At 38.0% G+C, this 24747-nt stretch overlaps 1 protein-coding gene across 1 annotated transcript in view; it reads right to left on the bottom strand.

Annotated features, from left to right (window-relative positions):
- Positions 1–13939, bottom strand: part of LOC135097735 (uncharacterized) — a 43807-nt gene extending 29868 nt beyond the window's left edge. The window contains 2 exon segments of the mRNA XM_063999746.1: positions 11008–11133; positions 13925–13939. The gene's annotated coding sequence lies outside the window, so the exon portion shown is untranslated.
- Positions 13940–24747: the final 10808 nt, after the last annotated feature.

The raw sequence follows: 24747 nt of genomic DNA, 5'->3' as shown, positions 1-24747 counted from the left end.
AGTTTTGTGTGGAGGAAGAGAGTTGTCTTTAGAGGGCAGGCTGTGACTGCCCCCTTGTGTTGTGAGACACAAAGGGAAACGTTCAGTGAGGTCATAGCTGGATTTAGTGATAAGTTCACAGCACCCCCTGAACAGTGCTTTAGACCTCACTGGGAGTAATTATCGTTTCGGCAGGTGTCTACTGCCTCCTCCTATATATATATATATATATATATATATATATATATATATATATATATATATATATATATATATATATATATATATATATATATATAAGTTTAGTTTTTCTTTCTTTTTCTTTTTTATGTGTGTAACAAGGGCTCTGGCCATGGGCAATGGAAAAAGAAATATCAGAGCCTACTGAAATTGTCTGTTCCCATCTTCATATTCTACATCTTTTTTATTTTTACTTGCATTAAATATCTATTTCCTCCTTTCACATATCCTTCTAAACATGTCTCAATTTCTCCTCTAAATTAACTACCTTTACAGCAGCATCTGCATTCAGTAGCTGATTCAGATTCCACTGTATTATAAATATGCACTTGATTCAAACCACAATCTAACTTTCACACACACATGTCGTCGTGGAGTAAACAAGCAGCGATCCATGCTCCAGCAGAGAAAGATTTTGTTTGACCACACCCACCACTAGGAGCCTAGAATGTGTTCCCAGGTAGGAGCTGTGCTCAAGTAGAGTTGTCCTGTCTACAGAAATTTAAAAAAATAAGGGAAAATTTAAGTAATAACAAATGTAATAGAATGAGTAAAAGTTCCAGCAAGGCGGACGCCATAGATGGAAGCAGAATGTTGCCAATGGGGTTACCATTCCCAGGATTTGAGGAAGATAATGAACATGATAAAATGCAAGGAAGGAAAGTGGTTTTGATGGAAGGGATAATCAGTGACGTCATTGAAAGAGTGAAAAAATTAGAAAAAAAAAAACGACCTGGAAGAGGAAAACAAAGAATTGAAAACACTGTGCGCTGATCTAAAAACAAAATTGAAGGAAAACAATGATATTGATAAAAAACAGGAAAATGAAGTGATAGGGATGAAAAGTGAACATCAAATCTGAAGGAAGGAAAAAGAGGAAGAAAAAGTTAACTTTACAGAAATCATAGAAGCTCAAAAGAAGGAAAAGACAGATTTAAGTAAGGAAATTGTGAGAGTGATCAAACAGAAGGAATTGATGGTAAGGGACACAGTGGACAAAAAGAAATGTATTGTTGTATATGGATTAAAAGAGGAAACAGAGCCAGTAAGATACAAGAGGGAAAGAGAACAAAAAAAGGTAGCAGAGGACGTTGTAAGAAATATACAGAGAGAGAAGGGGAGGACTGGATAAGTGAAATTGAGGAAATACATAAAAGGAGAAGAGTGACCACTGAAAAAATTTAGGGCATAAACAACATCCATGGAAGTGATATCGAATGCATGGAAACTGGACAAGACAGAGCAATACAGGAAAGTTTGAATAAAGAGGGACATGAATGAGGAGGAGAGACTCAAGGTAAGCGATCTAATAAAAGAAGCAAAGGCAAAACATGAGAACAGAACAGAGGAAAAGAAAAAAAGTTCTGTTGGAAGGTAAAAGATGAGAGGCTCAGGAAGTGGTATCTGACAAAAAAAGAATAGAAAATATAAATATGTAATGTATGCAAAAAATATAAAGTGCCCGTAATGTTTCTGGTGTATGTCAATGATGTGGTGGATGAGGTTGACAGTTACGTAAGTCTGTTTGTAGAATATGCAAAATTATTGAAAAGAGTGGAAAACAATATGGATTGTGAAGTATTACAGAAAGATCTAAATAAGATATATAAATGGAGTAAGAGATGGGAAATGGAATTCAATGTAAAGAAATGCAAGGTGATGGAATTAGGAAAAAAGCAAAAGAAGACAAGTTCTTACACCATGGGAGAAGTGGAAATTACGAAAACCAAAGAAGAAAAAGACTTGGGAATTACAATCAGTGATAATTTATCACCAGTAAAACATGTAAACAAAATAGTTGGGGAAACCTATGAGTTACTAAGAAAGATGAAAGGGGCATTTGCTTACATGGATGAAGAGATGATGAAAAAGTTGATGGAATATGTGATTCGACCAAAACTGGAATATGACACAATTGTTTGGTCACCTCATAATAAAAAGGAAATAAGGAAAATAGAAAGGATCAAAGAGCTGCAACCAAATTGGTACCAAGTTTAAGAGATTTAACCTATGAAGAAAGATTAAGGAGATTGAAGCTTCCATCATTACAAGAGAGAAGAGAAAGAGGAGACCTGATTGCTATATACAGAGCTTTAAAGGATAAGGATCAAGTTAACAAAGAAGACTTATTTGTGTGGGACTCAAGAGATACAAGAGGACATGGTGTGAAATTGAAGAAAACAGCAAGTAGAAGAGATGTCAAGAAATATGGTTTCCTAAATAGAAGCATAGAAATATGAAAAAACTTAGATGAAACAGTGGTACAAGCAAAAAATATTCATGAATTTAAAATTAAGCTGGAGACAAGACAGCACTAGCATAGCTCTTTTCCTGTAAAACGTAACTAGGTAAATACAACTAGGTAAATACATAACCTTCACTAACCACATTCACCTCCCTCATACCTCAATAAATATAAACATTAAACATCCCTAAGGCAGCTCTCCTAGAAAAGGAAACCAGTCATTTATGCTTCTTCCAGTCAGAAAATATACAATTCAGTTCCCATAAAATAACTTTCAACTCCCTTCTTTTATTTTGTCATATGTTTTCTTCAAGTCCATGAATACCCAAACACAACCTAACATTTTCCAAATACTTTTCACACTTTTCTTATGTCAAGCACCTAGTTTATACAACCCATTGCTCTTCTAATGTTACACTGTTCACCATAAAGTACATCCACTGTTCCATCACTAACCTTGATTAACATATCTTATTTGCATATACACTGGTATACTTAGCTTATGACCATAATCCATTCCAAAATCACCATTGGAAGCAAAAAAATGGTCAGATGGTAAGATTCTATTCACAAAAAACCCAAAGGATTATATTTTTTTTTATCACTTAAAAAGCAGTAAACAAGTTTGAAAACAGTGCCTTTTACTATAATATATAGCATGTCATTTTTCTTTAATTTTTAAGTAGGAAGGACACTGGCCAAGGGCAACAAAAATCCAATAAAAAAAAAATGCCCACTGAAATGCCAGTCTTATAAAAGGGTCGAAGCAGTAGTTAAAAATTGATGAATAAGTGTCTTGAAACCTCCTTCTTGAAGGAATTCAAGTCATAGGAAGCTGGAAATACAGAAGCAGGCAGGGAGTTCCAGAGTTTACCAAAGAAAGGGATGAATGATTGATAATACTGGTTAACTCTCGCATTAGAGAGGTGGACAAAATAGGGGTGAGAGAAAGAAGAAAGTCTTGTGCAGCTAGGCCGCGGGAAGAGGGGAGGCATGCAGTTAGCAAGATCAGAAGCAGTTAGCATGAAAATAGTGGTGGAAGACAGCTAGAGATGCAACATTGCAGCAGTGAGAGAGAGGCTGAAGACAATCAGTTAGAGGAGAGGAGTTGATGAGACGAAAAGCTTCTGATTCCACCTTGTCTAGAAGAGCAGTGTGAGTGGAACTCCCCAGACATGTGAAGCATACTCCATACATGGATGGATAAGGCCCTTGTACAGAGTTAGCAGCTGGGTGGGGGTGAGAAAAACTGGTGGAGACGTCTCAGAATGCCTAACTTCATATAAGCTGTTTTAGCTAGAGATGAGATGTGAAGTTTCCAGTTCAGATTATAAGTAAAGGACAGACCAAGGATGTTCAGTGTAGAAGAGGGGGACAATTGAGTGTTATTGAAGAAGAGGGGATAGTTGTCTGGAAGGTTGTGTCGAGTTGATAGATGGAGGAATTGAGTTTTTGAGGCATTGAACAATACCAAGTTTGCTCTGCCCCAATCAGAGATTTTTGAAAGATCAGAAATCAAGCATTCTGTGACTTCCCTGTGTGAAATGTTTACCTCTTGAAGGGTTGGATGTCCATGAAAAGATGTGGAAAAGTGCAGGGTGGTATCATCAGCGTAGGAGTGGATAAGACAAGAACTTTGGTTTAGAAGATCATTAATGAATAATAAGAGAGTGGGTGGCAGGACAGAACCCTGAGGAACACCACTGTTAATAGATTTAGGAGAAGAACAGTGACCGTCTACCACAGCAGCAATAGAATGGTCAGAAAGGAAACTTGAGATGAAGTTACACAGAGAAGGAAAGAAGCCGTAGGAAGCAGTTTAGAAATCAAAGCTATGTGTCAGACTCTATCAAAAGCTTTTGATATGTCTAAGACAACAGCAAAAGTTTCACCAAAATCTCTAAAAGAGGATGACCAAGACTCAGTATGGAAAGCCAGAAGATCACCAGTAGAGCGGCCTTGACGGAACCCATACTAGCGATCAGATAGAAGGTTGTGAAGTGGTAGATGTTTAAGAATCTTCCTGTTGAGGATAGATTAAAAAACTTTAGATAGGCAGGAAATTAAAGCAATAGGATGGTAGTTTGAGGTATTAGAATGGTCACCCTTTTTAGGAACAGGCTGAATGTAAGCAAACTTCCAGCAAGAAGGAAAGGTAGATATTGACAGACAGAGCTGAAAGAGTTTCACTAGGCAAGGTACAAGCACGGAGGCACAGTTTCGGAGAACAACAGGAGGGACCCCATCAGGTCCATAAGCCTTCCGAGGATTTAGGCCAGTGAGGGCAGGGAAAAATATCATTGCGAAGAATTTTAACAGATAGCATAAAGTAGTCAGAGAGTGGAGGAGAGGGAAGAACAAGCCCAGAATCATCCAAGGTAGAGTTTTTAGCAAAGATCTGAGTGAAGAGTTCAGCTTTAGAAATAGATGTGATAGCAGTGGTGCCATCTGGTTGAAATAAAGGAGGGAAAGAAGAAGAAGCAAAGTTATTGGAAATATTTTTGGCTAGATGCCAGAGGTCACGAGGGGAGTTAGATCTTGAAAGGTTTTGACACTTTCTATTAATGAAGGAGTTTTTGGCTAGTTGGAGAATAGACTTGGCATGGTTCTGGGCAGAAATATAAAGTGCATGAGATTCTGGTGATAGAAGGCTTAAGTACCTTATGTGGGCCACCTCTCTATCATGTATAGCATGAGAACAAGCTGTGTTAAACCAAGGTTTAGAAGGTTTAGGTCAAGAAAAAGAGTGAGGAATGTACACCTCCATGCCAGACACTATCACCTCTGTTATGCGCTCAGCACACAAAGACGGGTCTCTGACACGAAAGCAGTAGTCATTCCAAGGAAAATCAGCAAAATACCTCCTTAGGTTCTCCCATCTAGCAGAGGCAAAACGCCAGAGGCACCTTCGCTTAGGGGGATCCTGAGGAGGGATTGGAGCGATAGGACAAGATACAGATATGAGATTGTGATCGGAGGAGCCCAACGGAGAAGAAAGGGTGACATCATAAGCAGAAAGATTAGAGGTCAGGAAAAGGTCAAGAATGTTGGGCGTATCTCCAAGACGATCAGGAATACGAGTAGGGTGTTGCACCAATTGCTCTAGGTTGTGGAGGATAGCCAAGTTAAAGGCTAGTTCACCAGGATGGTCAGTGAAGGAAGAGGAAAGCCAAAGCTGGTGGTGAACATTGAAGTCTCCAAGAATGGAGATCTCTGCAAAAGGGAAGAGGGTCAGAATGTGCTCCACTTTGGAAGTTAAGTAGTCAAAGAATTTCTTATAGTCAGAGGAGTTAGGTGAAAGGTATACAGCACAGAGGATAGCATAGCAACTATACCAGTAAAGTCACAAAAATATCACAAATTTTGTACCCACTTAGTAATGATTTGTTCATATACTAAGTTATCTGTCGTAAAAAAAAAAAATTTTTTGGTTGGATACTACATTGGTGGTAAGTCGAATATGTTGTGTACCAAGTACCCCATTGTATGTACGACAATTGTTGCTACTTTCCCAGTACTTACAGTTCTTTTTCATCATATGCCTTCAAGACCCAACCACCATACATAACACAGTTCTTCCTCTTTTTCCTCTTCCTTATGTGTGCAGGGTTAAGCCATCAGTTATGTCCACTTTTTTTCTGCTTTTGGCAACATTTCACATTCTTTAGGTCATTAAATTTTTCAGGGGCAATAAAAAATAACCACTTAATCTTTACGTTCACACATCATTACCTTACTCTTGTTTATGTAAGATGAGAAACGGGGATTATATTCACAGATGACAAAGCACACAATTGCATTATGACTGCACTCTTTTTTTTAGGTGATAATAACTAAAGAATAAGATGCAAAGAGATTAATATTTTCTCCATCCTCTATTCTCTATTGAAAAAGTCTAGGTAAGGTTACCTTTAGGAAGTGCTGTTGATGGCATGCAATCACTTATTATATCATGAATCACAGGAAAACAGACTGATACATTATTTGTGATTTCTCCTGTCTTGCTACATTACAACATATACATAAATGAATAAGAAATAAAAATCAGAAATGAAAGTAAGAAGGAATATTATAAATAATGAGAAAGAATAAAAAGGAAAGTAATACAATAAAATCCCTCTTATCCGGCATCAACGGGACCGCCGACATGTCGGATACTTGAATACTGCCAGATACTTGAATAGAAGTGAAATTATGTCCACAATCACCACCCTACACTCACGCATCTTACCATAACAAAGATCAGCTGATCTTAATCAGCAGCTGATCTGATCAGCTGCTTAAGTGTAAGCACAACACGCTTCCTCTTTTCTACAACTTTAGGCATGATGAAGGCGTCAGGCGATAAGCAGTGCACACGCGGGACTGAGTCACTGAGTAAACACAGTGCAGTGGGCCACGGGTGGCGCGAAGTAGTGCGCTCTGGTGGCCAGGGGACAAAGTATGCCTCGCGCGGGAATTTTAATCGATTTTATGAGTACACATTGATTTTTTATTGATTTTAAGGCTCGGGGGAAAAATGTGCCAGATACTTGAAGCTGCCGGATACTCGAATGCTGGATGAGAGGGATTTTACTGTATACAGGAAGAGGGAAAGCATGGCTGTCTTATTGAGTGAAGGAAGAATGGTTCCTGCCATTTGCATAATTGTTGGCATTTCTCTTCAGCCCAATGAACTAGACATTCACCTGGCATTTGATAAAATATGTTTCATGGCTCATGTGGTAACAGGTAGGCCAACTTGATCAAACATAAAAAAAAAAATTGTATAATACTGAGCCATAACCCCATTATGTCAGGTAAAGATATGTTCATAGACAAGGGAGTTACATAATTATATTCAATCTGTATTACCAATATAGGGATAAAGTGTAATGTTCCTTTTAGAGAGTGAGGGCTGAATCAGGCCTTACCAGCTGTTGAGGGAGTCATCCATAAGCACCCAAAACACAGATGGGAGAGGAAGTTGCCCTAACCCAGAGACTGTTTCCACCAAATGCATGAAGGGATACCGGGTGTTAGCCTAGTAGTTGTCACACTACCGGGGGGACTGATGATTGACACCTGCCTCAGCAGGGAGCTGAAAAGGGTGCACACTCAAGATCCTCCTCAAACCCAATTCTGGCTAAACACCAAATATGCCTAAGTCCTCTGAGTAAATAGAATGACATGTGTGGTGACTATTATTAGATGGCATTATTGGGCTCTTTTTTTCCTTCAATGGTATTAGTTTCTTCAATTTTACTTTGGAGATTCTCATCAAGCAGGTGGTAGTAGGTATCCATAATGGATGGGAATCAAGATGAGAAGTCCTTATTTCCATCTTACAAGTGAGGATTCCACTCTTGTAGTACCACATTTAAATTCATCTTCAATTTCCACCTTTTGAAAGTACAGTACTATGAAGTACACAAACCAGCTTTTGTAGGCTGATCATATTTTTCCAATTATAATGTTAATTAACTTTTCAATTAATCTTTATAAATATAAATTTAGCTTTATACAATGATATGTGGGTATACCACAGAATAGTGTCAAATTTCATTTTGCTATGAATTTGAAATAAAAGTACACCAAAATATGACACTATTATGAGCAAAAAAAATATAAAGAATGTCTTGGCACCAATTAATTAGTTAAAGCACATCCATAATGAGTTTTAGTCATCCAAGTGAATGTCAGGCAGCGATGATGCACCACCTGATTGGTGCTGTCAACTGTACTGTAAACTAACTCAAGAATCTTGAAAGTTCCCACACTGAATGAGCATTGGTTTTACATAAATATGAAATAATAATATGATATATAATTGTTTCTTATATCTATTCTATATACCAGGTTGGCAATCCCACACATCATTCTTACAGCAGAGTTAACAGCATGAATAATGTGTGTGAATATGTGGTAGCTTATCTGGGCCACCCAATGTGAGATTGCCAGCCTGGTATAAAGAATAGATATATGAAACAATCATATATCATATTATTATTTAGTGGCATGGTCATGGGTGTTCAGTATATTTATTTACTGTTTCTCCATTATCACTACAGCCAGTCTAAATGACATAATGTAAAAGCCTACATTACATGCTTACAGTATGATGCCATCCCTGGCTTCAGCAATACAGCAATTCAGAATAACAAACCTCATCTTACATATGGGGGCAATGAATCAAAAATTGAATGCTGAAGTGCTTGTTCTCCCATTTCCTTCCCTCCCACCTTGCTGATAAGCTTTCTTCCCAGGCTCATATTCTCATTGCCAGTTGATCAGTTCTTATGTTGGATTTATATGGTTTTTGTATAATCTTATGAGGACTAAGGTTACCTATACTTAATATTCAAAGATTTACAAGATACATGCATCCCATCCTCTGTACTTTTTATACAAATGTCTTGTCCTGGTCCCTTCCCTTTAAGACATATATATGCATATATAAATAAATACACTCAATGCATTTAATCATAAAAATTCTGTTTGTTAATAGAAAAAAATATATCATGGGGTGAGTGTCTTGATTTTAAAGTTCTATTAAAGAGACTAGCAGTAATATCAAATATTTGGCAACACTGCACATTCTCAGATTAAAAAAACAAGACTGCTGAGTAGAGAAGAAAATGTTTTTGTACATCTTACACCATGGGGGGTACATCTTACATTCATGGGGTTCCATCTTCATTGTCTACATTTATCCAATCTTTCTTTCATTTTGTACACACTCTTTGCTTACACTAACATCTCATTTAGTTTATTCCAAACTTTTTTTTGTTTTTAAATGTAGGAAGGACACTGGCCAAGGGCAACAAAAAAAAAAAAAAAAAAAAAAAGAAGCCCACCGAGATGCCAGTCTCAGAAAAGGGTCCAAAGCAGTAGTCAAAAATTAAATTATAAGTGCCTTGAAACCTCCCTCTTGAAGGAATTCAAGTCATAGGAAGGTGGAAATACAGAAGCAGGCAGGGAGTTCCAGAGTTTATCAGGGAAAGGGATGAATGATTGAGAATACTGGTTAACTGTTGCATTAGAGAGGTGGACAGAATAGGGATGAGAGAAAGAAGAAAGTCTTGTGTAGTGAGGCTGTGGGAAGAGGGGAGGCATGCAGTTAGCAAGATCAGAAGAGCAGTTAGAATAAAAATAGTGGTAGAAGACAGCTAGAGATACAACATTGCAGCGATGAGAGAGAGGCTGAAGACAGTCAGTTAGAGGAGAGGAATTGATGAGATGAAAGGCTTTTGATTCCACCCTGTCTAGAAGAGTGGTATGAGTGGAACCTCCCCCAGACATGTGAAGCATACTCCATACATGGACGGATAAGGCCCCTGTACAGAGTTAGCAGCTGGGGGGGTGAGAAAAAGTGGCGGAGACATCTCAGAATGCCTAACTTCATATAAGCTGTTTTAGCTAGAGATGAGATGTGAAGTTTCCAGTTCAGATTATAAGTAAAGGACAGACTGAGGATGTTCAGTGTAGAAGAGGGGGACAGTTGAATGTCACTGAAAAAGAGGGGATAGTTGTGTGGAAGGTTGTGTCAATCTGACAGATGGAGGAATTGAGTTTTTGAGGCATTGAACAATACCAAGTTTGTTCTGCCCCAATCAGAAAGTTTATAAAGATCAGAAGTCAAGCATTCTGTGGCTTCCCTGTGTGAAATGTTTACTTCCTTCTATATGTCTATGGAGAAACTATTTTCTTGAAGTTATTCAGGCATTTCCCTAGTTTATTTATTTGTTATAGCTTCATATGTATTTAGATTCTCTTCCATTACAGTCAACAGTCTCTCTCTCTCTCTCTCTCTCTCTCTCTCTCTCTCTCTCTCTCTCTCTCTCTCTCTCTCTCTCTCTCTTTCTTATGGACATTGCATTTTAGTAAGGATAACACATACATGCAGACAGGAAAGATTTAACTGGTCATCAATGAAAGGGTAGCTGAATGAGTTCAATGGCACAGTAAAACTTTATATTCTTCAATGGATTATAGATTTGTGTTTCATATTTGATATATGTGATAACAGCTAGTTTTAAAGTTTATCTAGTTGAAAATGTTGTTTGGAGAGATGAGATGTACAGTATTAAAAAGGCCCTTGACATATAGTAACCTCAGGTCCCAAATACAACTAATTTGCACCTGAAAAGGGGATGGATCAGTAATAATTTAGCAGGGGTAAACCAGTTCTGCTGTCATATTATGATACAGAAAATACCATGTATACTATGCAACTGACATGCCAAGAGGCTAAAATGTGAGGAAATGCTTGTGTATGTATGTGAAAGTGTATGTATGTTTGTGTGGTACCATGTCTCCATTTGTGGGAGATGTTGGTGTGTCATGTAAATCAAAGAAGACATGGAAGGAGGTCCACAGGAATGACGCAAGGAAGGAAAAAGTTGTCAAGGTACACATGTTCATAGCCATAATGTTTTGATAAGTTACCACCACATGACCAGGATTAATCTACATGGAATTAATCTACATGGAATCTGCAATTCATTACAGTGATGATAGCGATAAAGATAGTCATACAAGACCATGGTAATGATAATACTCACCTCAAACAGGTTGAGAATCCAGAGCTCATCATTAACTTTTTGTCTGATCTGGTCCATAGAGTTCCTGGCAAAGTTGATGTATGCCTTTCCCAACTCCTTTCCTGATCCACTTACATTCTGACGATACTGAAAGATAGCACACCGACAGCCCAATAAGTTATTAAACTAAAAATATAATAAAAATCAAGGAGTAAATAACATAAATGAAAACACAAATTTCAGTAAATGTTGCAAATAAAAGATTCCTTAATGAAAATCATAAACTTATATTCAACAGAAATACATAACATCAAGAATTCAAACATTCCAAACCCAGTAGAAGTTAAGAACAAGGATAAAACAAGTGGCATAAAAGTTCTTTTATTAAAACATTTAAATATTATGCAAAATGAAATTGTGCTGGTGATTTGTATCAGAATGTATATGATTACCACTGATCAACCATAAGAGGGGGCCATAACAGTTGTAGGATAACTGAGAAAAATTTTTGCCAAATGAAACCAGACATTTCTTCATTGGGGTTGTTGATATCTGAAATTCTCTGTTCCTCCAATGCTGATGATAGTAAGGTTTACAGCTTTTGAAAGTCAACAAGATAAGTACAGTATCTAAATCCTAATTCCTAATTAAGATACTATGCCTACTCAGAAAAATTTAAATTCTTCCACATGTTATTATGACATGGCACTTTATTGAAGTTGTTGGTGATAATCTTTTCTTTCATTCAGCTTGAATATAAAACTGTCTACATTAGAGAATGCACAAGATTCAAGCTTTTCATGGGGAAAATATACAGTGGAACCTCAGTTACTGAACGCCTCCCTTTTCAAACAAATTTGTTTTTTAACGAAATTTTGAACTCCAATTTGCTTTGGTTGCTGTACCATAATTTGCTTCTCAAAACAAAGTTACTTGATTTCAAATACTAAAAGACAAAACAAAAGGTGCCATTTATTACTAATTTATGGTTTCTATAAATATTTCCTTGTTTTTTTTATGTATTTAAAGGAGAAACACTCTGGGTAACACAGTAATTCAATCTTTGAAATGAGGTAAAAGTGATCCCATTGAAGAGCCTCAATGTAAACAAACCATTTTTGGCTACCTCAAAAGTAATCCCCTGTGGCTCTCTCGATGACCCACAATACCATCACTGCTGCATAACTGCATTTTCCCAGCAACAAGATGTCCAAGCACTGTGATTACCTTCACTTTGGCAGTAAGTGAGCTGCTCCTCTTTGTGTCACTCTGTAAAGCTTTCCTCATTAGACTGGTGACAAAGAGAATACCTGCATGGTCTAAATAATATCTTCTGATGAGTTCCTTGTCACTAAATTCATTCAATATGTCCTTTCTGGATAAATAATTTCTGAGCTGGAGATGTTGTGGAGCAGCCATCTTGGCAGAGGGAGTGTCTGTCATAAGCCACTAGGACAGGGTGGATGGGTGTTTGGGAATGGATTAATCCATTTTATATTGCTTCCTATGGGGAAAATAGTTTGTTTCTGAACATTTAGAATTTCAAATTGCATTCAGGAATGAATTAAGTTCAAGAACCGAGGTTCCACTGTATTAGATAAATTTTGTATTTCATAGAATTACTTCCTTTCTTATATCAATCATTTTCTTTTTTCTACTTCAAGCTCCCAGTTCAATCTTTTCCCTTCAAATCAGTGCTTTAATTAGAGAAATACCTTCTTTATAAGTACACACTACCTCAACTACTTACTAATTCCCTCTATTACCAAATTCTCAACCAAACTAGTACCTCTTTCACCAGTAACTTAAGACTGCTGCTTGCTGCTCCATTTTTGTCCATGTTTCACTATAACTCCCTCCTATGCCAGTTTTTTCTTTTTCAAGTGAACTTAGTTATGTTGTCATTTTCATGCAGTGCTACATTGTTTTGGTTTATTTCTTATATTAAATTTGCACATGGCTTATTCCAAAGCCTTCTTGGTATCTATATTTCATCTTCAACTACTTTGAGTTTTTATCAGTTTATTGATAGCATATATATCCATAATGTCTGAGAATGTCAGATTCCTTTTATTGTATCCTTTTCAGACATGAAATAAATTCACTGTTATTTTCTTCTTACAATTTCTGTGGTACTTACTCATTCTCCATGCATTATTTTGATTAATCACGTAGTACTTTTGTCAGTTGGCTTATGGTGCTTGCCAGATATTTTGATTTTCAATATTTCCACCCTCCTATAATGGCAAATTATATAATTCTAGCCTGTTTCTTGGTATGAAATCCTGTTCCTAAGAAGTATTATTAAATAGCAATTACTATAATTACTAGAGTAATCACTAAATAATTAATAATGAAACAAAAATCATGATATTCAATTAGGAAATTATTTCAGAGTTCACTTGTAAATTGAGAATAGATGAATATTTAAAAAGAAAACAAGTCCTACAATATAAAATACATGCAAAATTAATGTCATTGTGCTATTTATAATTAATATCTCATAAAAGATTTTAATACAAAGGCTGAATAAAAAAAAATAAACAACTAAAAGCTCCTGGGAGAGGCAAGAAACCAAGACTTGGTTATCTTTCAACAGTGGTTATTTTCTTTTGTAGACTGGGAGATCCTGTGTTGGTATGTTCACATGGTATAGGACGATCTATACCATTATTGATGGGTGAAGAAAACTGCTTCCCTTTTTCCCCAATAAATTGCTCTCTGCTTCCAAGGAACTGCCATATACTGAAACGCTATGCTCTGCATGTAAATGCATTTTCAGGATATCCCTGGTACACTTGAATCCATATAAAGATGGAATATTCTTCACTGAAAGCCATTCATGTTTGGAATATGGTACACACATTCTATAGTTTCCAGTAAAACAACATAATTCCACAGCTCTGTCACACCCATAACAAGCATCATCTACACCTACCGTAAAGGACAGTATTGACCCAATGAAGCTGCCTTCGTCGTATCTGCCCAGCTTGGATATAACTGATTCAAGTACTGACAGCAGCTTGTCTGTCATTCCTTGAGTCATGGATGTGCTGGTTCTTTCAATGAGGTCATCAATTTTGGTGTGATACTGATGCTAGAAAAGAAAAAAAGTGCAGTTAAAATTGAGGCCCAAGATTGTCTACAAATATAATAATGTACTGTAATATAAAAAAAAATACAGTTACAATGTGAAGAATTGAACTTCATGAATTAAATTAGTACCAATAAGCAGCTTCCATTATAACATGACTTCATTCTCAATAGTACCAGTAAAAATACAGTAATATTTTAATAAATACTATGTGGTGAAGAATATAAGAAAAATATTGATAAAGATATGGTATAGTGGTCTGAAAAGATAAGTGGCTAGGAGAAAACATACAATGGATGCAGTAAAGTTAGAGAACAAGTAATTGATGGACTGAGATGGAAGAAATTTCCTTTGATTGAACCCAGTTTTAATGGAGACAAGAGATAAAAATGCTGATAAATTTACAAAGTAAATAAAAAAAATGCATTTTGTTGAGAGCCTATTTATTTCTTGGTGTCAAATAGTGTATGCAACACCTTGAGTTTTGGGCTGACCTGGTTACATGTTTATAGGCCGACCATCCAAACCTCAAAGCACAAAACTTATATTCTAAATAAATACAGGTGACTCTTGGCTTATGCAAGTCTTTTTAATGAATATTAAGTTTAAAATGACTTTAAAATATATCAAACTTAATTAAATTTACACTATGTTTTAGCAAGATCTGGCTCATCTTCATGTTCGAATATTATGCTTTCTTTGGTAACCACCAGTTGGCACCACTCTTTCATGCTTCCTGCTCTTTCCCACTTCCCATTTGATAGTGTGCAACTACACAGAGCACACTGAGCAGCAACAGCAGATATACTTTCACTCTCTCACCAGAAATGGAGAGGCAACACATTTTATCATCACCTCAGAGATGTGTTGCAGCTCCTACAAGAAAATTACCCAAAATGCTGGCAGAAGCTCTCTTGTGATGAATGATATCTGCTACACAGATATTAAGAGAAATGCAGAAAAAGTCAAATCACTATGCTGCGGTTCTTCCAGAAGTAGAAGCCAACAGAAGTAGAAGTGGAAAGAAGTGGAAGTCAGAATAAGTGGAATCATTGGAAAAGGAGGAGAAGGAATGACTATGTGTAGTAATGTGAAGTATAGATGGAGAAGTTTGGAACAAGCTAAGTGAAGATATAGTATCAGCAACGAGTGTGCACAGCTTCAAGGAAAAAGTGAACAAGTGTAGACATGAAAGTGGGACCACACAAGTGTAGCTCAGGCCCTGTAAATTACAACAACTAGGTAAACACACACACACACACACACACACACACACACACACACACACACACACACACACACACACACACACACACACACACACACACACACACACACACACACACACACACACACACACACACATTCACAATATCTCTCTCTCTCTCTCTCTCTCTCTCTCTCTCTCTCTCTCTCTCTCTCTCTCTCTCTCTCTCTCTCTCTCTCTCTCTCTCTCTCTCTCTCTCTCCCTGCTCTGCCAGCGAGACTGCTTTCCTTCATTTTTTTTCTTTATGCAGGAGGGACACTGGCCAAGAGCAACAAAATCCAGTAAAAAAAGGCCCCATTGAGATGCTGGTCCCTGAATAGGGTCCAAAGCAGTAGTCAAAAATTGAAGTATAAGTGTCTTGAAACCTCCCTCTTGAAGGAATTCAAGTCACAGGAAAGTGGAAATACAGAAGCAGGCAGGGAGTTCCAGAGTTTACCAGAGAAAGGGATGAATGATTGAGAATACTGGTTAACTGTTGCATTAGAGAGGTGGACAGAAGAGAGATGAGAGAAAGAAGAAAGTGCCATGGAAGGAGGGAGGCATGCAGTTAGCAAGATCAGAAGAGCAGTTAGCATGAAAATAGTGGTAGAAGTCAGCTAGATATGCAACATTGTGGCGGTGAGAGAGAGGCTGAAGACAGTCAGTTAGAGGAGAGGAGTTGATGAGTTGAAAAGCTTTTGATTCCATCCTGTCTAGAAGAGCGGTATGAGTGGAGCCGTCCAAAACATGTGAAGCATACTCCATACATGGACAGATAAGGCTCCTGTACAGAGCTAGCTGCTGGAAGGGTGAGAAAAACTGGCAGAGATGTCTCAGAATACCTAACTTCATATAAGCTGTTTTAGTTAGGAATGAGATGTGAAGTTTCCAGTTTCGATTATAAGTAAAGGACAGACCAAGGATGTTCAGTGTAGAGGAGGCAGTAGACACCTGCCGAAACGATAATTACTCCCAGTGAGGTCTAAAGCACTGTTCAGGGGGTGCTGTGAACTTATCATTAAACCCAGCTGTGACCTCACTGAACGTTTCCTTTTGTGTCTCACAACACAAGGGGGTAGTCACAGCCTGCCCTCTAAAGACAACTCTCTTCCTCCACACAAAACTACAAGCACCTAATAACACACACACCCTTCACTCAAAAAATTCTAAAATCATGGCGACTCCTACACCAGCCTCGGAGTCCCCATCTGGGGAGGGGACCATAAATGTCCCCAGGTCGGACTGCCTTTCCGTCGACGACCCTAAGTGTCTTGACACCCCCCTCAACTTTTTCTTCATTAACTTCTGCAACATTCGCGGTCTAAGATCTAATTTTCAATCTGTAGAACACCACCTCTCCTCTTCTAAACCTCATCTTCTTTTCCTCACTGAAACTCAGGTGTCTGAGGCAACTGACAGTAGCCCCTTTTCTGTTTCCTCCTACTTTCTCTATCCTCATTTTCGATCCAAAGCTGGATGCTGCGTTTATGTGCGCAATGACTTAACCTGCTCTCGTGCCCACGCTCTTGAATCTTCCGAGTTTTCCACCATCTGGCTACGACTACAGAGTCATTCTCATACTAAATTTATCTGTGCTGTATACCTCTCTCCTAACTCCTCTGACTATAAGAAATTCTTTGACTACTTAACTTCCAAAGTGGAGCACATTCTGACCCTCTTCCCTTTTGCAGAGATCTCCATTCTTGGAGACTTCAATGTTCACCACCAGCTTTGGCTTTCCTCTCCCTTCACTGACCATCCTGGTGAACTAGCCTACAACTTTGCTATCCTCCATGACCTAGAGCAATTGGTGCAACACCCTACTCGTATTCCTGACCGTCTTGGAGATACGCCCAACATTCTTGACCTTTTCCTGACCTCTAATCCTTCTGCTTATGCTGTCACCCTTTCTTCTCCGTTGGGCTCCTCCGATCACAATCTCATATCTTTATCTTGTCCTATCACTCCAATCCCTCCTCAGGATCCCCCTAAGCGAAGGTGCCTCTGGCATTTTGCCTCTGCTAGTTGGGGGGACCTGAGGCGGTATTTTGCTGATTTTCCTTGGAATGACTACTGCTTCCGTGTCAGAGACCCGTCTTTGTGTGCTGAGCGCATAACAGAGGTGATAGTGTCTGGCATGGAGGCGTACATTCCTCACTCTTTTTCTCGTCCTAAACCTTCTAAACCTTGGTTTAACACAGCTTGTTCTCGTGCTATACATGATAGAGAGGTGGCCCACAAAAGGTACTTAAGCCTTCCTTCACCAGAATCTCATGCACTTTATATTTCTGCCCGGAACCATGCCAAGTCTGTTCTCCAACTAGCCAAAAACTCCTTCATTAACAGAAAATGTCAAAACCTTTCAAGATCTAACTCCCCTCGTGATTTCTGGCATCTAGCCAAAAATATCTCCAATAACTTTGCTTCTTCTTCTTTCCCTCCTCTACTTCAACCAGATGGCACCACTGCTATCACATCTATTTCTAAAGCTGAACTCTTTGCTCAAACCTTTGCTAAAAACTCTACCTTGGACGATTCTGGGCTTGTTCCTCCCTCTCCTCCACCCTCTGACTACTTCATGCCTCGTATTAAAATTCTTCGTAATGATGTTTTCCATGCCCTCGCTGGCCTAAACCCTCAGAAGGCTTATGGACCTGATGGGGTCCCTCCTATTGTTCTCCGAAACTGTGCCTCCGTGCTTGCACCTTGCCTAGTCAAACTCTTTCAGCTCTGTCTGTCAACATCTACCTTTCCTTCTTGCTGGAAGTTTGCCTACATTCAACCTGTTCCTAAAAAGGGTGACCGCTCTAATCCCTCAAACTACCGTCCTATTGCTTTAATTTCCTGCTTATCTAAAGTTTTTGAATCTATCCTCAACAGGAAGATTCTTAAACATCTATCACTTCACAACCTTCTATCTGATCGCCAGTATGGGTTCCGTCAAGGCCGCTCTACTGGTGATCTTCTGGCTTTCCATACTGAGTCTTGGTCATCCTCTTTTAGAGACTTTGGTGAAACTTTTGCTGTTGCCTTGGACATATCAAAAGCCTTTGATAGAGTCTGGCACAAAGCTTTGATTTCCAAACTACCCTCCTACGGTTTCTATCCTTCTCTCTGTAACTTCATCTCAAGTTTCCTTTCTGACCGTTCTATTGCTGCAAATTGGTATCTCTAGCTGTTATTAAATATGATATTAAGTTTGATAAATGTATTGATTTCATTATACATGAAAGTTGTTGATTGCAAAAAAAAAATAATAACCAAAATATATTTTGACTTTTACTTTACAATGCCTTAACTGTTTGCTTTTAAAAAAATATGTAGATTTATTTTTTCATTTTAAAACTTATAGTCTAGACAACTAACTGGCCTTAAATTTTTGTGATATACAAATAAAGTAAGAAAGAGAGCACATTTCACTAACACTCATGGTGAAGTGTCCACCAATGATGGTGAAGGAGGTACACATGTAAACTCCAGTCTGACCAATGACCAACACAATTTGTCCAGCTGCATGTCTCCATCGGGCACAAACTCCACCTCCCGCATCTGTGTCATGCCCACCACCACCGTCACCGTGGCAACACTGAAAAATGGAATCTTATCATTCACACTGTTACAAAAAATATACTCCCATATATATATATATATATATATATATATATATATATATATATATATATATATATATATATATATATATATATATATATATATAAATGGATTACTATTCCCAACGTTAAAAATTCTTTAGCTAATCTTACTTTGATATTTTGCATCCAATATTAACTACAATTTTTTCCTATGACATTTTCCAACTACACTTAAAGCCTTTCACTGTGAAACAAAACAATTAGAAGCATCAGAAGCAATGCATGGAGTCTCCTTCATAACCATCTACAAGACGTAGAGTTGGCATTGAAAAAGAATACATTTTGCAATTTCTTCCCAGTTCTAAGACTGGATGTGGCTGTAGAACGAATAAAGATGTCTTGAGAGTGACTGGATCATTAAAATCCCCCATAATTATGCAATTATTAACACAACAAATGTCCGCAATAAGGTCATAAAGTTTTTTTGTCCGTAGCAGGTGACTGGACTAGAGGATGATAGACGAGACCTAATGTTATTTTACAAGATTTATTTTCTAACTGGATGAAAGTGAAGTCTATATTAGCAATGGTTGGGGTCGGGAGTAAATGAGCATGAACATTGGCTTCCCTATGTGAAGGTGTTAGTTTTCATATTTATTGAGAGAGAGAGAGAGAGAGAGAGAGAGAGAGAGAGAGAATCAAGCCATTTGAAGTACATTTTTAGTCCCTTTATTTACACCATATTGCCTCTCTCTCTCTCTCTCTCTCTCTCTCTCTCTCTCTCTCTCTCTCTCTCTCTCTCTCTCTCTCTCTCAATAAATATGAAAACTAACACATTAACATAGGGAAGCTAATTTTAAAGACTCCTTTAATGAAGCAGTAGTCTGACCCCCCTCTGCTCTCTCTCTCTCTCTCTCTCTCTCTCTCTCTCTCTCTCTCTCTCAGGTGGAGTTGGCAAGGTACCACCTCTGCCCCTGCCAATGTCTCTCATGACTTCAAGACGCCTCACTCTAACCTAACTTAATCTCACCTCACCTAAACTAACCTAACCTCACCTAACGTAACCTAACCTAACCTAATGTAATCTAACCAAACCTCACCTCACCTAACCTAATCTAACCAAACCTCACCTCACCTAATCTAACCAAACCTAACCTAACCTAACCTCACCTCACCTAACCTCACCTCCTCTCATCTAACCTAATAATTCCTCACCTAACCTAACTTAACTTCTTCACTTATGCTAGTTTAACCTAATGCAACCTTTGCTAACTCAATTACCTTAACTAACCTAATTAATCTGCTATAACTTAACATGATCTAACCTAACCTATGTCATCCAAATCTTACTTTAATCTAATCTAATCTAACCTATGCAAGTTAATGTAAATTCATCTAATATAACCTAAACTATGCTAGTCTAACCTATCCTTAACTTACCTAACCTAACACACTATCTTAACCTAACCTAACCTTACTTAGCCTTACAATCTAATACACTTCAACTTACATAGCCTAACCTACTAACTTAAAATACTAACTAATACTAATACTAACTTAATACTAACTTAAAACCTTCCTATGCTTATATCACTTCTATATCCTCCTCCTCCTCCTCCTCCTCTTCCTCTTCCCTAACACAGTGACTCAGCGAAGCCAAGAAAACACGTAATTTCTGAATACTATCTTTAAGAGGTTCACCCAGTCAGCCCTCTTCCTCCTCCTCCTCTTTCCTGACCCCCATCCTCCCTTCTTTACTCACGTGTCTCTCCCTCCCTACACACACACACACACACACACACACACACAGAGCGGGTCTCACAAGGGTAATACACACATACATACGGACACTGACCCACCACACACACCCAGTCACCCACACCCACCCACATACATGTACACACGGACGCACACAGCCTGTCACCCTTACGTCAAACAGATTACACCCTTCTATTCCCTCTCACTCATTCATCACACATCCCAGTCTCTCTCTCATCTTCTACTCTGTTAAATAACCAGTTAACGGTCCCAGCCTACTCTCAGTCCCCCTAGCCGGCCGGTTACTCTCTCATTAGGAGCATGACCCTAAAAAAATAAGTGACATGGGGCGGCGGTCAGAGAGAGGTAGCCTGGTCTGCCTACGGGAATCGAAAGCGTTTGTTTGGGTACGGTTTAAAGGGACGAAGGTTTAAAGGGACGAAGGTTTAAAGGGACAGTCTCTGCGTGAGTGTGTTTGGTCAAATGCTGAATACTCACGCCTGGTTCGTCATATAGCCACATGGACAGGCACAGATCACTCCTCCACGACAAACACATAAACAAACACACAAAAACACTAACTAGTAACTGTACCTTTAGTTTCGTCTGCTCTCAAAATATTCCTCCATTACTAATGTAACCCACATTCCCTAGTGGTATACTATCCTCGGAACACCCATATTTTTAAGAGCTTTTTATCCACCATATATGTCTCGGTTAACTCTGATCTTGGCTGGAAATTAAACTATATTGTATCAGTGTGGCCATCTTGAGGTCCCGGATGAAATGGCGAGCTGGGATTGGCTATTCACGACCCGTTGTCATGGTGATGGTAGATGCCATTCACTTGACAGCTCATATTTTCTCGCTATTGAAAGGAGTTTATTAGAGCGTAACTGAAGCGTGTAAAGGCATGATTCCGCACTATACTATTAAGATATTGTATTTCTGAAGTGTTCCTAGGCTTAATAAGCTTGGATAAGGAGTATAACACAATTTAGATGGTGTGAAGAGCGGATGTTTTCGCGCGAAATTCAAACAATTCCAGCCTCTGATATGATTACGTATTAGACTTAAGATATTGTAGTAAGAAAGTATCTGTGGGGTTAATAAGCTTGGGTAAAGAGTATAGGGGAATTTAAAGGACGTTTAAGAGACGGAGTGTGAGGAGAAGGTGTGTCAACGCGATTCAAGTAATTCAAACCTGTCTGAGTTGATTCCACAGAAGACTCTTAAGATATTATATTGCTGAAGTGTTCCTAGGGTTATTAAGATTGGGTAAAGAGTATAAGGGAATTTAAAGAGTGGATAAGGGAGGGAGTGGAGCGATTTGATGTCATATAGACCAAAGCCAGGTTACAGAGGGGTTTTATCTTGTAAAGGGGACGGTTCGGTTTTCTTGACCGAGTGACGAAGGAGAAAAAAAAAAAATAAGAAGAGACATCAGCCACTGAACCACAGGGAGAGGAGTGAAGGTCCTTTCTCACTGTTCCCTATAAGACACCATACACTCTAGAACACCAGGCCAAAAATCAAGAAACACGTGCTATTACAATATAGGTGAAGCTTAAGGACACGTCAGTAATTCAGCAGCAGACAATATTTCACAACTGCTCCACAAAACTTCTCGCAACGCAACCGGAATGTTTTAGAATGTTGTTCTTGTTCTGCTGTAGTTAAATGCATTACAGAATAAACAGGGAAGATAGATTTTTTCTTTTTTACCCAGAAACATAAAAACGTACATAATTTCTACTAGAACCTGATAAAAATTAAGAAAGATAAGACGCCAGATCGTTTGAGGATACGAGTTTCTCTTCTGTTATATAAAAATTACAGAACAAACAAGAATAGATGGATTTTTGTGCTAGTCATGAAAATGCCTTTGAAAACCTAAATAACAGACCAGAACATGATAAAAGTTCAGATAAGACGCGGGAAGATATGATAACACGGATTCCTGTTGTGTAATAAGTTGAATTACATAAGAAACACGTAAAGCTGGATTCTTTTTTTCCTAGAGTCACGAAAATACCTCTGAAAACCTAAATAGATCTCTAGAAATTTATAAAAGTTAAGTAAGAAGCTGAACCATTTGGTAACACGAATTTCTGCTCTGTACTAAACTGCATTACAAAACAAAAACAGAAAAGGGGCTACTGTCACTTGCCTCAGACACCCGAGTTTATGTGAGGAAAAGAAGATGAGGTTTAGAAGAGGAGAGGTGGTGTTGTACAGATTGAAAATTAGATCTTAGACCGCGAATGTTGCACAAGTTAATGAAGAAAAAGTTGAGGGGGTGTCAAGACACTTAGGGTCGTCGACAGAAAGGCAGACAGACCTGGGGATGTTGACAGGTGAAGAATGAATGGGTCTCTCTCTCTCTCTCTCTCTCTCTCTCTCTCTCTCTCTCTCTCTCTCTCTCTCTCTCTCTCTCTCTCTCTCTCTCTCTGTGTCTCGTCATAATTATATTTCCTACTATCTCAATATTCCTCCATAGTTTAAATCCCTCCATCTCTTTTTGTCACCCTGGACTTGTCTGTCAGTACCTCTATTTTACCTAATATATCTAATTGGTAGTCATAATTTTTTGGTGTGTAGGTTATATTAAGTTTGTATCTTCAGTATCTCTCCATGTATAATCTTTAGATATCGTTATCTCTAAGTATTGCTGTGAAATTCTATAGTTTTTCATAATCTTGTTTCTGGAAATATACATTTTGTCATATCTCGATTATCATAATGGATTTTTTTTCGTAATTGAATTTATAATATTTATTCAATTAAGCTTATTTGTATATTTATTTATTTATTCGTTTATTTGTTTATTATATATTTCCCTGATATTTTTTTTTCTCTCTCGTCACAATAGATAGCATACGCGTGCAAAAATATTATATTACTTTAATTTTTCATCTATATCCTCGCACCCTCTGTGAAAACCCTCTGTGGTATGCTCATAAACTTGTGACCTTCGTGGTATCTCGTGGGGTGCTCTCTTTGATCCTCTTATATTACTGCTAGACCATTCTTTTCTCCTATTCAACATTTAAATTTCCAAAGACAAAATATGCTATTATCCAGGAAATAATGATGAAATAGAGATATCTTTAGTAAACAGCCAAAATAAGGAGTTTCAATTTATAGTAAAAAGTTTCAGATATCTTATAAGAGTGCTCTATAAATACTTGGATCCTCTTATGCTGTGCATTCTGTCATCTATTGTTCTTGACGTCACATGCTCTAAGTGACTCTCAGCTCTAAGTGAATGTTTTCGTACCAGTGGGTTTTCTTATTTCATCGTTCAATGTAAATATTTTGGTACGAATAAATTAGTATATGGTGTTTATTTTCTTGAGATTTTGATCTAGTTACATGCACAATAATGCAATAAACAAGATGTATTCATTTGAGGCAGTAGACTTGATGTACCGCGGTGAGATATTACTTGTCTTTTATATAAACACACCAAACTGTGTTAAAATATTACGAAAATCAGCAAAATCCTTGTTTTTCGTTCAAAATTTAGGTTCAGAGGCCACTGATAGACAATGTAGCTTTGAATAGATATCTTAGGCAAACCTGTGTTTTTCTGTTGATTTATTCTATTTCTGTATTGCAAAACTTTTGCAAACATTGACTCCATTTATTTTGTATATTGGTAAACTAAACAAGATGCAAACGGTCCAAACCTAACGCAACACAGTGCATGCCTTGATATCGTCGCTAATACTACAACATTTACAATTTATAACCAGAATCAAGGTTTTCCACAGACTGGTAGATATAATTAGATACACATTTAATCGTTGCACAATACTTTGGCAACACAAAGATAGAAATGCTTTTATTGCTAAGGAATCTATACAAAAAGATATATTTCTCGTGATGTAATGCATTTAACGGTTTTACCCCCCCAAATCACCTCCCCATCATCTCCCCGTCCTCTGACTCCTCCCCATCTCCTCATTTACCCCCCTCCCCACCAAACCCAAAGGGACCCAACCCACCCCTTCCACTTTTTAGGGGGGACTTCGCTTTGCGGAAATAAATTTTGCCAATATCTCTTC

The sequence above is a fragment of the Scylla paramamosain genome, unplaced genomic scaffold, assembly GCF_035594125.1.
Source record: "Scylla paramamosain isolate STU-SP2022 unplaced genomic scaffold, ASM3559412v1 Contig30, whole genome shotgun sequence".
Lineage (NCBI taxonomy): Eukaryota > Metazoa > Arthropoda > Malacostraca > Decapoda > Portunidae > Scylla > Scylla paramamosain.
This window is presented reverse-complemented; position numbering and strand designations above follow the sequence as displayed.